We start from the raw sequence: 11364 nt of genomic DNA on the forward strand, positions 1-11364 counted from the left end.
TACACGATATACCCACACAATACACCTGCACGATACCAGCACGATATACCGACACAATACACCTGCACGATACCAGCACGATATACCCACACAATACACCTGCACGATACCAGCACGATAGGTACACGATACCTACACGATACTTCCACGATACCTACACGACACCTACACGATACCTCCACGATACCTACACGACACCTACACGATATACCTGCACAATACCTACACGATACCTGCACGATATCTACACAATACCCGCACGATACCCACACGATACCCGCACGATACCTACACGATATACCTGCACGATATACCTGCATGACACCTACACGATATCTACACGATATACCTACACGATACCTGCACGATACCTACACGATACCTGCACGACACCTGCATGATATACCTACACGATATACCTACACGATATACCTACACGATATACCTGCACGACACCACCACGATGCCTACACGATATACCTACACAATATACCTACATGATATACCTACATGATATACCTGCACGATATTCCTCACAATATACCTACATGATATACCTACATGATATACCTACATGATACACCTACACGATATACCTACACGATACCTGCACGATACCTACACAATATACCTGCACGATACCTACATGATACCTACACAATACGTACAAGATATACCCACGCAATATACGTACACGAAACCTGCACGATACCTGCACGATACCTACACGATATAACCACACGATATACCTGAACGATACCTGCACGATACCTACACGATATTCCTGCACGATATACCTACATGATATACCTACATGATATACCTACATGATACACCTACACGATATACCTACACGATACCTGCACGATACCTACACAATATACCTGCAAGATACCTACACGATACCTACACAATACGTACAAGATATACCCACGCAATATACGTACACGAAACCTGCACGATACCTGCACGATACCTACACGATATAACCACACGATATACCTGCACGATACCTGCACGATACCTACACGATATACCTGCACGATATACCTGCACGATACCTACACGATACGTACACGATATAACCACACGATATACCTGCACGATAGCTGCACGATACCTACACGATACCTCCACGTAACCTACACGATATACCTGCACGATACCAGCATGATACGTACATGATACCTGCACGATACCTGCACGATACGTACACGATATACCCACACGATATACCTACACGATACCTACACGACACCTACACGACACCTACACGACCCCTACACGATATACCTGCACAATACCTACATGATACCTGCACGATACCTACACGATATACCCACACGATATACCCATACGATATACCTGCACGATACCTATACGATATACCCACACGATACCTACACGATATACCCACTCGATAGACCTACACGATACCTACACGATACGTACATGATACCTACACGATATACCCACTCGATAGACCTACACGATACCTACACGATACGTACATGATACCTACACGATATACCCACTCGATAGACCTACACGATACCTACACGATACGTACATGATACCTACACGATATACCCACTCGATAGACCTACACGATACCTACACGATACCTACACGATATACCTACACGATACGTACACGATATACCCACTCGATAGACCTACACGAAACCTACACGATACGTACATGATACCTACACGATATACCCACTCGATAGACCTACACGATACCTACACGATACGTACATGATACCTACACGATATACCCACACGATATACCCACACGATATACCTGCACGATACGTACACAATACTTTCACGATACCTGCACGATACGTACACAAAACTTTCACGATACCTGCACGATACGTACACGATATACCCACACAATATACCTACAAGATACGTACACGATATACCCACACGATCTAATTTTTGTTACCGAAATGTATTTTTTTTTTTTACAGATACAGTAATGCGATGAAGTCACAGTATATACATATAGACACACACTTTTTTGTGAGGTTGAAGTGGAAAATTTTCTTTTTTAAATGCACAAAGCTACAAATTTAATACAAGGAACCACATGTGCTGTCAATCAAGCTGCTGTTGCCATGGCGATCTGCACACTCCACAGACTTTCCGGTGAAACAGGTGAGGGAACGACACACACACACACACACACACACACACACACTCCCAGAAACAGGTCTGAGGGAGAGATGGGGAGTTTTCTCTGAAAAAGGGAAGTATGAGTGAGTCAGTGGAGACTGCAGCTGTAACAACAGCGTCTGATGTAAAGTTTCTCTCACACACACACACACACACACACACACACACACACACACACACACACACACACACACACACACACACACACACACACGCACACACACACACACCCTTCCTGTCAGCTATACGTTCTAAAACACCTACACCGTCCACAGTACACATATACTTACAGTAGAGAGAGGGGTTTCACTAACACATATTAATCCATAATATCCATAAGAATGATTGACATTATTGCTCGCATGTTGATGGAGTTCTCAGTTGAGTCTCACTGAAATATGAACGGCTCGGATGTTTCTCTCAAATTTTTGTCTGAATAAGTCACTAGTTGTCATCCAGTAAGCATATAGAGCTATAACATGAATTTGGAGCAACTAATTTATGAGAAATGTTGAAATGAGTTTATATTGAGATCGCTGACTTTTGTTTTTTGTAAGTGTTTTTTAGCCCAGTTTGAGAAATTGTTGATTTTTTTTTTCTGAAACTGATACATCTAAATATATGAATATGTAAACATCCTTAAAGCAAGATAAACTTTAGAAGCAAAATTACATTAGGTAATGTATATGCCTAATTTAAATGGAAAAAAATATTTCTCTGACCCCATTGGCAGATGTTCTTGTTTTCTTTTTTTAGCAGAAACCCACTTCATTTTTAAAAATTTTGCAGGATTTTTTTTTTAAAGTAATTTTGCAAAATTTTACACACACACACACACACACACACACACACACACACACACACACACACACACACACACACACACACACACACACACACACACACACACACACACACACACACACACACACACACACACACACACACAGTCATCAAATGCTCTGACTAAATAAGATAAAAATGTACTAAATGAAAGAACAAGCGTTTTCACAATCCGGCTGCATGTCTCGTTAAGAAACAATGTCTGATTTACAAATGGAATGCACACAAGTGTTTCATGAGCAGAAGGATTTTGAAATCACCCTCTTTCGCACGGTCTGAGTGTGTGTTGAGAAACCAGCTGAGAGATTGAGAGATCGTCTGGATCCCACTGTTATTCCACCTCATGACTTCATCCGTGTGCCACCCAGAAGAGGAAGAGCTCGGCCAGACCACACAAACACACACACACACACACACACACACACACACACACACACACACACACACACACACACACACACACACACACACACTCGCACTCTCTCTTACACACACGCACACATACACACACTCACATACACACAGACACACACACGCGCGCACGCTCACGCACGCACACACAAAAACACACAATCACACACACGCACACACTGACAAGAGCACGGAGTTCATCTACATCCTGTGATGTCATCAAACACACAGAGGTTTGAGAATGATGACATGACATAAATAAACATAAATATATAATTTCTGGACAAGTTTTCTATATATAATACTACATTAGGCTATACATATTTGATTTTCATCAACATTTGATGTCCACATGTTCTTTATCAAGAAATTACAGTGACTGACTGCAAACATGTGGCCAAATATTAAAGATTATGTGGACACTTGAATTAAATGTTGTTATGCCGATATTTAAGAAGATTTGATCTGCTGTAACATGTAACAACAACAATCACCATGCATTTGAGTTGATTATGTTTATATTATGTATATTATATTATGTATTTTAATAGTGTTGTGTTCAATGAAACCAAATGATTACTGATGCTTTATTTGAACCAATTATGATTGCCTCATTGATATTATATGCTATGCATTTGAAGTCCTTCTAAAGGCTGCTGTTCATCCAGGTCTATATATAAACTAAATGTGGCCAGTGAAAATGCTGAGTGGCTTGTAACTTTGGAAAACCGGTTAATGTCTAGCCATGCATGTGTTTATATGATGAGTTCAGAGTCATGATCATAAAAATATACTGTCCTAGAGACCACTGATTCAGCAGATGTGTGTGTAGATGATTTGAAAAGGCTCTTGTGCGTCACGCTCAGATGAAATGTCAACATAAATACTGCATGCTTTATAAGAAAAATATTTCATTTTAAAGGAGGCATATATAAATTAGGAGGCCAGAGACCAGAAACAACATGTACTAGTGTTCAAAAGGTTTTCTTCTGCTCACCCAGGCTTCATATATTTGATAAAAAATACAGTACAAAATCTCACGTATTATTTAAATGTAAAACATCTGTTTTCTATGTGAATATATAGTAAAGTGTAATTTATTCCTGTGATCAAAGCTGAATTTCAGCATCATTACTCCAGTCTTCAGTGTCTCATGATCCTTCAGAAATCAGTATAATATGATGATTTGATGCTCAAGAAACATTTATGATTATTATTCATATTTCATATTTTTATGGAAACCGTGATTTAAAAATACAATTTTTTAGGGTTCTTTGATGAATAGCATATATTTGAAACAGAATCTTTTGTAACATTTATAAATGTCATTTTTGAACGATTTAATGCATCCTTGATGAATAAAAGTTGAATTTTCTCCAAACGTTTGAACATTTTGATTTCTTGTACGTAGCATTGAAAAAATACAAACAGGAAGCCCATCAATTAACATCTACAACCATCTTTGATTTCAGAAACAAACAGCACTTATAGCAGTTCATGCACGTTAAAAACAGCTTTATGAAACTGGAATCCCAGGAAACACAGTATTCTGCTCAATCTCTGTGTTGATGTTGAATGTCATCCAGAGGATGTGGTTTCTCACCATTAATAAGCAAGTATTTCATGTTCCCATATCTGTGATATATAATGCTGATATGACTTATGTTGAATTGCCCAGTGGAAAAGATTTGTGCCGAATGTAATCGCACAGCTCATAAACAGCCGCGTTAGTCTAATTATTTACAGGCTCCATTAAAGAATAAGAGAGCGTTTGCTAAACTCACCCCTGCTGCCAGTTTTACTGTGGAAAAGGCCTCGTAGAGTCTCTCGTCTCACTGGGATGCAGGAATATCCCGAGTGGAAATGCTGTTCCTGCCTGTAAAACACTAATTGCTCTTCCTGATCTCTCTATATAGCACTATATAACGAGAAAAGGATGGAAAAACAAACCTTTCTTTCATACTGTTGCTGATCTGAATGTAAATCACAGTATATTTTGATGCGTCTCCATCTTTTGTTACAGAAGTATTTTGATTCAGAACATGGAACCTACTGGACAATCCAGATATAACTAATTTAAGGTAATAGGCAAGCCCTGTTTTCTAGCTGGTCCAACTAGTCCCAACTGGTTTTAACTGGTCCCAACTGGTTCTAATTGGTCCCAACTGGTACTAACTGGTCCCAACTGGTAATAATTGGTCCCAACTGGTACTAACTGGTCCCAACTGGTTGTAATTGGTCCCAACTGGTTCAAATTGGTCCCAACTGGTTGTAATTGGTCCCAACTGGTCCCAACTGGTTATAATTGGTCCCAACTGGTTGTAATTGGTCCCAACTGCTCCCAACTGGTTCTAATTGGTCCCAACTGGTCCTAACTGGTCCCCAACTGGTTATAATTGGACCCAACTGGTACTAACTGGTCCCAACTGGTTGTAATTGGTCCCAACTGGATGTAATTGGTCCCAACTGGTACTAACTGGTCCCAGCTGGTTATAATTGGTCCCAACTGGTTCTAAATGGTCCCAAATGGTTCTAACTGGTCCCAACTGGTTCTAATTGGTCCCAACTGGTTATAACTGGTCCCAACTGGTACTAACTGGTTGTAATTGTTCCCAACTGGTTCTAATTGGTCCTAACCAGGCGTGCCACACAAGCCCTGAAAAGTGAAGCCAAAGCGTCTCGATCGCCCCCCGGTGGCCAGTCCTAGTATAGCTCATAAACCCCACCTCCCCATGTTATTCAATGGGACGTGAGACCAACTAAACAATTAAATTACACTTCACATATCTTTTTTCCAAAGATAGTTTCTGTCATTTACTGTAGATTACATCACTCCGATGTAATTTCAAGTGTTCGTTTTTAAAATAAGTTTGTTTTTAGTTAGTTATTTGATGCTATAAAAACGGCGCTGTGGCGTACATGATTGACAGCTGTGATTGACAGGTTCTCTGAGCAAAGTAGTCACTGAAGCAACAACAGACTTTTTCTCTGGATCTTTGGAGGACTGAGCAGATTGGAGCTTTACATTTAATATCTAAATTTCTATAATTGATTATTTCACACCGACATAATGGGTTGTTCTGCAGCAGAGGCGTGTGCTTGCGCTTGATTCAGCGAGAGTGAGGGCGGGACCAGAGCGGGACGTTGATTTCATGGCTTTACCTCCTGCTCACGACTGCGCATGTCTGGTCCCAAAATCGCAACTGCGCAGACTCAAGTCCCAAGATGTCAGCGCCATATCGGGACAATGACGGCTTCACTACTCGCCAATGGAAGAGAACGAAGGGGCGTCATCTATCTTTTTTTACAGTTTATGCTCCTAACTGGTTTAGTTGGTTGATTAACAGATCTTTTAAAAAAATATAGGATTGCTGGTTTAAGATGTTATACCCTTCCAGCAACCATATAAATCAGCGGGGACCAGCTAAAATATCCAGCTAATTCCAGTTTAAGGTAATAAGAGTATTTTGGAGTCTATTTCTCAGTGGTTTACCAATGCGACCCTGGCTGGTATGGTAGACCGCCATGGTCACAGCTTCAGATTGGATAAAGCTGGTTCAAGATGGTCCCGTCAACCATCTAAACCAGTTTGGACCAGGTATCGGATTCCAAAACAGGTGGTTTTTATCTGGACTTTCCATCAGTGAAATGACTAATCTTTCCAGTCACTGGATCAGATGAACAATTCATTTGAATCAATTAATCATAAAAAACACAGATATATTGATTGTTATATGGAATTACAAAAAACATACAAACAGATTCCCAATGTTTTCCAATTATAACTGGTTCGGTTCCTCATGTGCTGCCACAAACCGGAAAAGTACTGTTGAAATGTTTTCGTTTATATATTAATTAATTTATTTTTGGACATAGCAACGTGATGTTTTTGGATGTGTATTGTAGAAATGCCTGGTATTCTTTAGAGTACCATTTACATACCCTGATGTAATATTGTTGACTGGTGTATGATTTATTTTTGAAACAATTTCACTCAACAATAATTACAAAGAAATGCCATGGTACTTTTTGGAAAGGGCACAATGGGCATATAATTTAACTTTTCCATTAGAGGATTTTCTCACTCAGTCGTGGCTGTAGGCATCGTGTTAAACCGTCTGACTGGTTTTCGTGTCCTGAATGTGACCTCACAACTTCAGATGCCGTTTGAGTTCAGAACAGAAATACTAGAGCACTGGTTAAACTGCCCCTATTGTGCTATTTTAAAGGTTCCTAATGTTGTTTTTGTGTCTCCTACAACAGGTTTACATGCATCAAAAATCAAAAAACACATTAATTTCATCATAATCTCCACTGCAGATTCAGCTCGTTTCTTGACAGGATGTAAGGTGGCTCTTAGCCAGAGTCGGTTTACTTGGCGCCATGACCAAGTACTCCGATGTTTGGCTTTAGCATTGGAAGACAAGCGTAACATGACCAATAAGTTGCCGCCTGTTCTTGTAAAACATTACACGTAGACGATAATATTCCTCCGCCCAGGCGAGCAACCACCAAGAAAAGGTGCTAAAACCAATTCTCGCCCAGGACAACTGGAAGCTGCTAGGGACTGGAAGATGCTGGCTGATCTTGATCAACGGCTTATTTTTCCACCTGAGATTGCAACCACTAACCTACGACCAGATATTGTTGTGTGGTCTGGATCAGCACGCATTGTTCAACTGATAGAGTTAACAGTGCCATGGGAGGATGCGGTAGATGAGGCATATGAGAGGAAGAAACTGCGGTATGCTCATCTGGCCACTGAAGCAGAACAGCGAGGATGGAGAGTCCAGGTTTATCCAGTGGAAGTGGGTTGTCGAGGATTTGTGGTACACTCTACAACCCGGTTCCTCAGAGACGTCGGATTCAGTGGTCAAGAGTTGCGTCGCACAGTAAAGAACTTATCTGAAGCAGCAGAAAGAAGCAGCAACTGGCTGTGGTTGAGACAGAAAGAGTCTGGCTGGCTGTGTACAGGCCGCCACGCTACGGTTTCGAAGAATTCTTGAAAACTCGAAGAGTCTGTTGGTTTATTTGTATAGTTTGCATAGTAATATTATGTTCCTGTGTATCTTGCGTGAATGAGGATTGGTGTTTGGACAGATATTGTGTTTTGCGGTGGTATGCCATACGGAACCATTGCAACTGAAGCTGCTTTAACGCCGGCAGTGGGGCTCGACAGCCTTAGTCAAACGAGTTGGCGCATATGGTTGGGTTGCGGAGAGATTGTGAAATTGTGGTTAGGTCTCAGCAGCAAGAGGGAAGTAGAGGTCAGTAAGCTGGGCTGAGTTGAGTGGGGGACGGAGGGGGGTGACTCTGGGACGCCAGAGTCACTGTCGAGCCCTCTTGAGGTGTCGTGGGCTAGTCGACGAAACACTGAGGACGGAAGGTGCCCACTTGAAGACCCTAGAGATGTTCACTACTCCGCTCAATCCATACGGTTGTTATGGGGCACCACACTGTGGTTGCAGCCGTTGTGTGTGCTGACGTGCAAATACACTGCAGCTATTAACACCAGACAGAAGGAGATTCACGTCGCCATATGGAAAGAGGCGTAAATGGATGGAGAAGCATAGGTTACTGTAAAGCTACGTCTTAGTTGGTGATTATCTTGGTGAAAGCCGAGTACAAATCAGCATGAAGTTTTAACACCTACTGTCGTGTAATGGAAATCAAATCTCAGTGTCTGAAACGCTTTCAGTCTCTCTAAGCCCCACCTCTCTGAGAGATGCTCTGCTGTGATTGGTCAGAAAGTGGATTTGCTTTGTCAGCAGAAAACAGCTTATTCTTGACATGAATAAACCCGAACCAAACTCTTCCAGTCTCAGATACACTAGTGTTTGAGGGTGGAGCTAAGAGACTCTGCTCAGCCAATCAGGACCAGAGGCTGGCATTATGCAAATGAGTTACACAAGGTTCAGCAGGAAGTGAGACTGAATTACTGACGACTCGTTTCAGTTCAGAATCACTTCTTTCTTTTAGGAGACAATAACTTTATTAATCTACTCTTTGATCTGTGAAACTTTGCAGATCTTTTGCATTCACAAACAGCTCTTTTACACACTATATGAAAGGGACTTTTTAAAAAGGCATACTAGGTGCATTTTGTCTTTAACTAGCTCGTACTGAACACACATAAACATGATAATGTCTAATAATGGGAAATTGGCAGAGTATCAGTGAAAAGAAGCTGTTAACCTGGTCACAAGGTTAACCAAACCATTTCCCATTGGATGGAAGTTGCATTGGAATTCATCCTGCCTCAAAACCCCAAAACCAACAACTTGAGTTTGCGTAATTCAGATCCAGACTCAGAGATGTTTGTGCAATTTTGACGAGAATATCTCCTCAACACTGAGCGTAAACACGTTTGAAATGTATGACATTATGTGAGTGTTTGATCCAATACAGTGTGAAACGTCTCAGGTTACTATTGTAACCATAGTTCCCTGAGAACAGGGAACGAGACGATGCGTCCATCGACGCCATGGGAACGCCCCCAGCGTGACTGCGTCTGAAGCATCTATGTCAACTAGTCCAATGGAAAGAATGAGCGTCACGGGCGGGTGACGTCATGACCAGGAATTGATAAAAGCACATCCGGTGCAAACCGGCATTAGCTTCGAAAATTGCCGAAGCAAGCCGATCACAGGGATGCAGGAAGTATGGCAGGGTGACGCATCGTCTCGTTCCCTGTTCTCAGGGAACTATGGTTACAATAGTAACCTGAGACGTTCCCTTACGAAGGGAACTCAACGATGCGTCCATCGACGCCATGGGAACGAGAATACCCAAAGCGCCAGAATTCCAAGTACCTGAGTGTCAGTCTGTTGTAACTAAGCACTAAGCACCTGAGAACCTGGGGCAGCATCCAGGTCCAAACTGTAAAACCTGACGAATGTGAGCGGTGAGGACCAGCCTGCCGCATCACAAACGTCTTGGAGGGAAACCCCAAATAACAAGGCTTTAGAGGCCGCCATACCCCTCGTTGAGTGAGCTCTGACCACCAAGGGACACGGATGGTCAGAGTACTCGTATGCAAGTGAAATAGCCTCGACTATCCACTTGCTAACCGTCTGTTTAGAAGCAGGAAGACCCTTCTTAGGTGATCCAAAGCAAATAAATAACTGGTCGGACTTCCTCATAGAAGATGTCCGATGAACATAAGTATCCAGTGCTCGCACTGGACACAAGAGGTTCAGCCTTTCCCTGTCCGCAGATGTAAAAGGAGGAGGACAGAAAGCCTGCAGCACGATAGGCCTCGGAATCAAGGTCGGCACCTTAGGGACGTATCCCTGTTTTGGATATAAGAATGCCTTGACCATCCCCGGTGCAAACTCAAGGCAAGTGGGGGAAACCGAAAGGGCCTGAAGGTCTCCAACTCTCTTAAGGGACGAAATAGCTAGCAGAAAGATAGTCTTAAGGGTAAGAAATTTCTCTGAAACCGAATCTAAGGGCTCGAATGGAGCCCTAGACAGGCCTTCTAGTACTAATGCCAAATCCCAAGCTGGCACCCTAGTGCGAGTTGCAGGCCTCAGCCTCAGTGTGCCACGAAGGAAACGTGTAATCAGGGGGTCTCGACCCAACGATGTACCCCCAACCAGGGCGTGGTAAGCCGCAATGGCCGCCACGTAAACCTTAAGTGTGGAAGGACATAAACCTGACGTAAAGCGCTCCTGCAAGAACTCGAGTACTGTGTTCACAGAACAGTTAACCGGATCCCACTGATGTCGGTGACACCATACAGAAAAAACTTTCCATTTCAGCGCATATAGTTTCCTAGTAGCTGGAGCTCTGGAGCTTAGGATGGTCTCAGCAGCCTCAGCTGAGAGACCACTCTCTATGAGTTGGGCCCCCTCAGAGGCCAAACCCACAGGTTCCAAATCTCTGGCCGAGGGTGAAATATTGTGCCCCCGGCCTGAGACAG

The sequence above is a fragment of the Siphateles boraxobius genome, unplaced genomic scaffold, assembly GCF_051911475.1.
Source record: "Siphateles boraxobius isolate OS27281-9 unplaced genomic scaffold, OSU_SipBor_1 79, whole genome shotgun sequence".
NCBI lineage: Eukaryota > Metazoa > Chordata > Actinopteri > Cypriniformes > Leuciscidae > Siphateles > Siphateles boraxobius.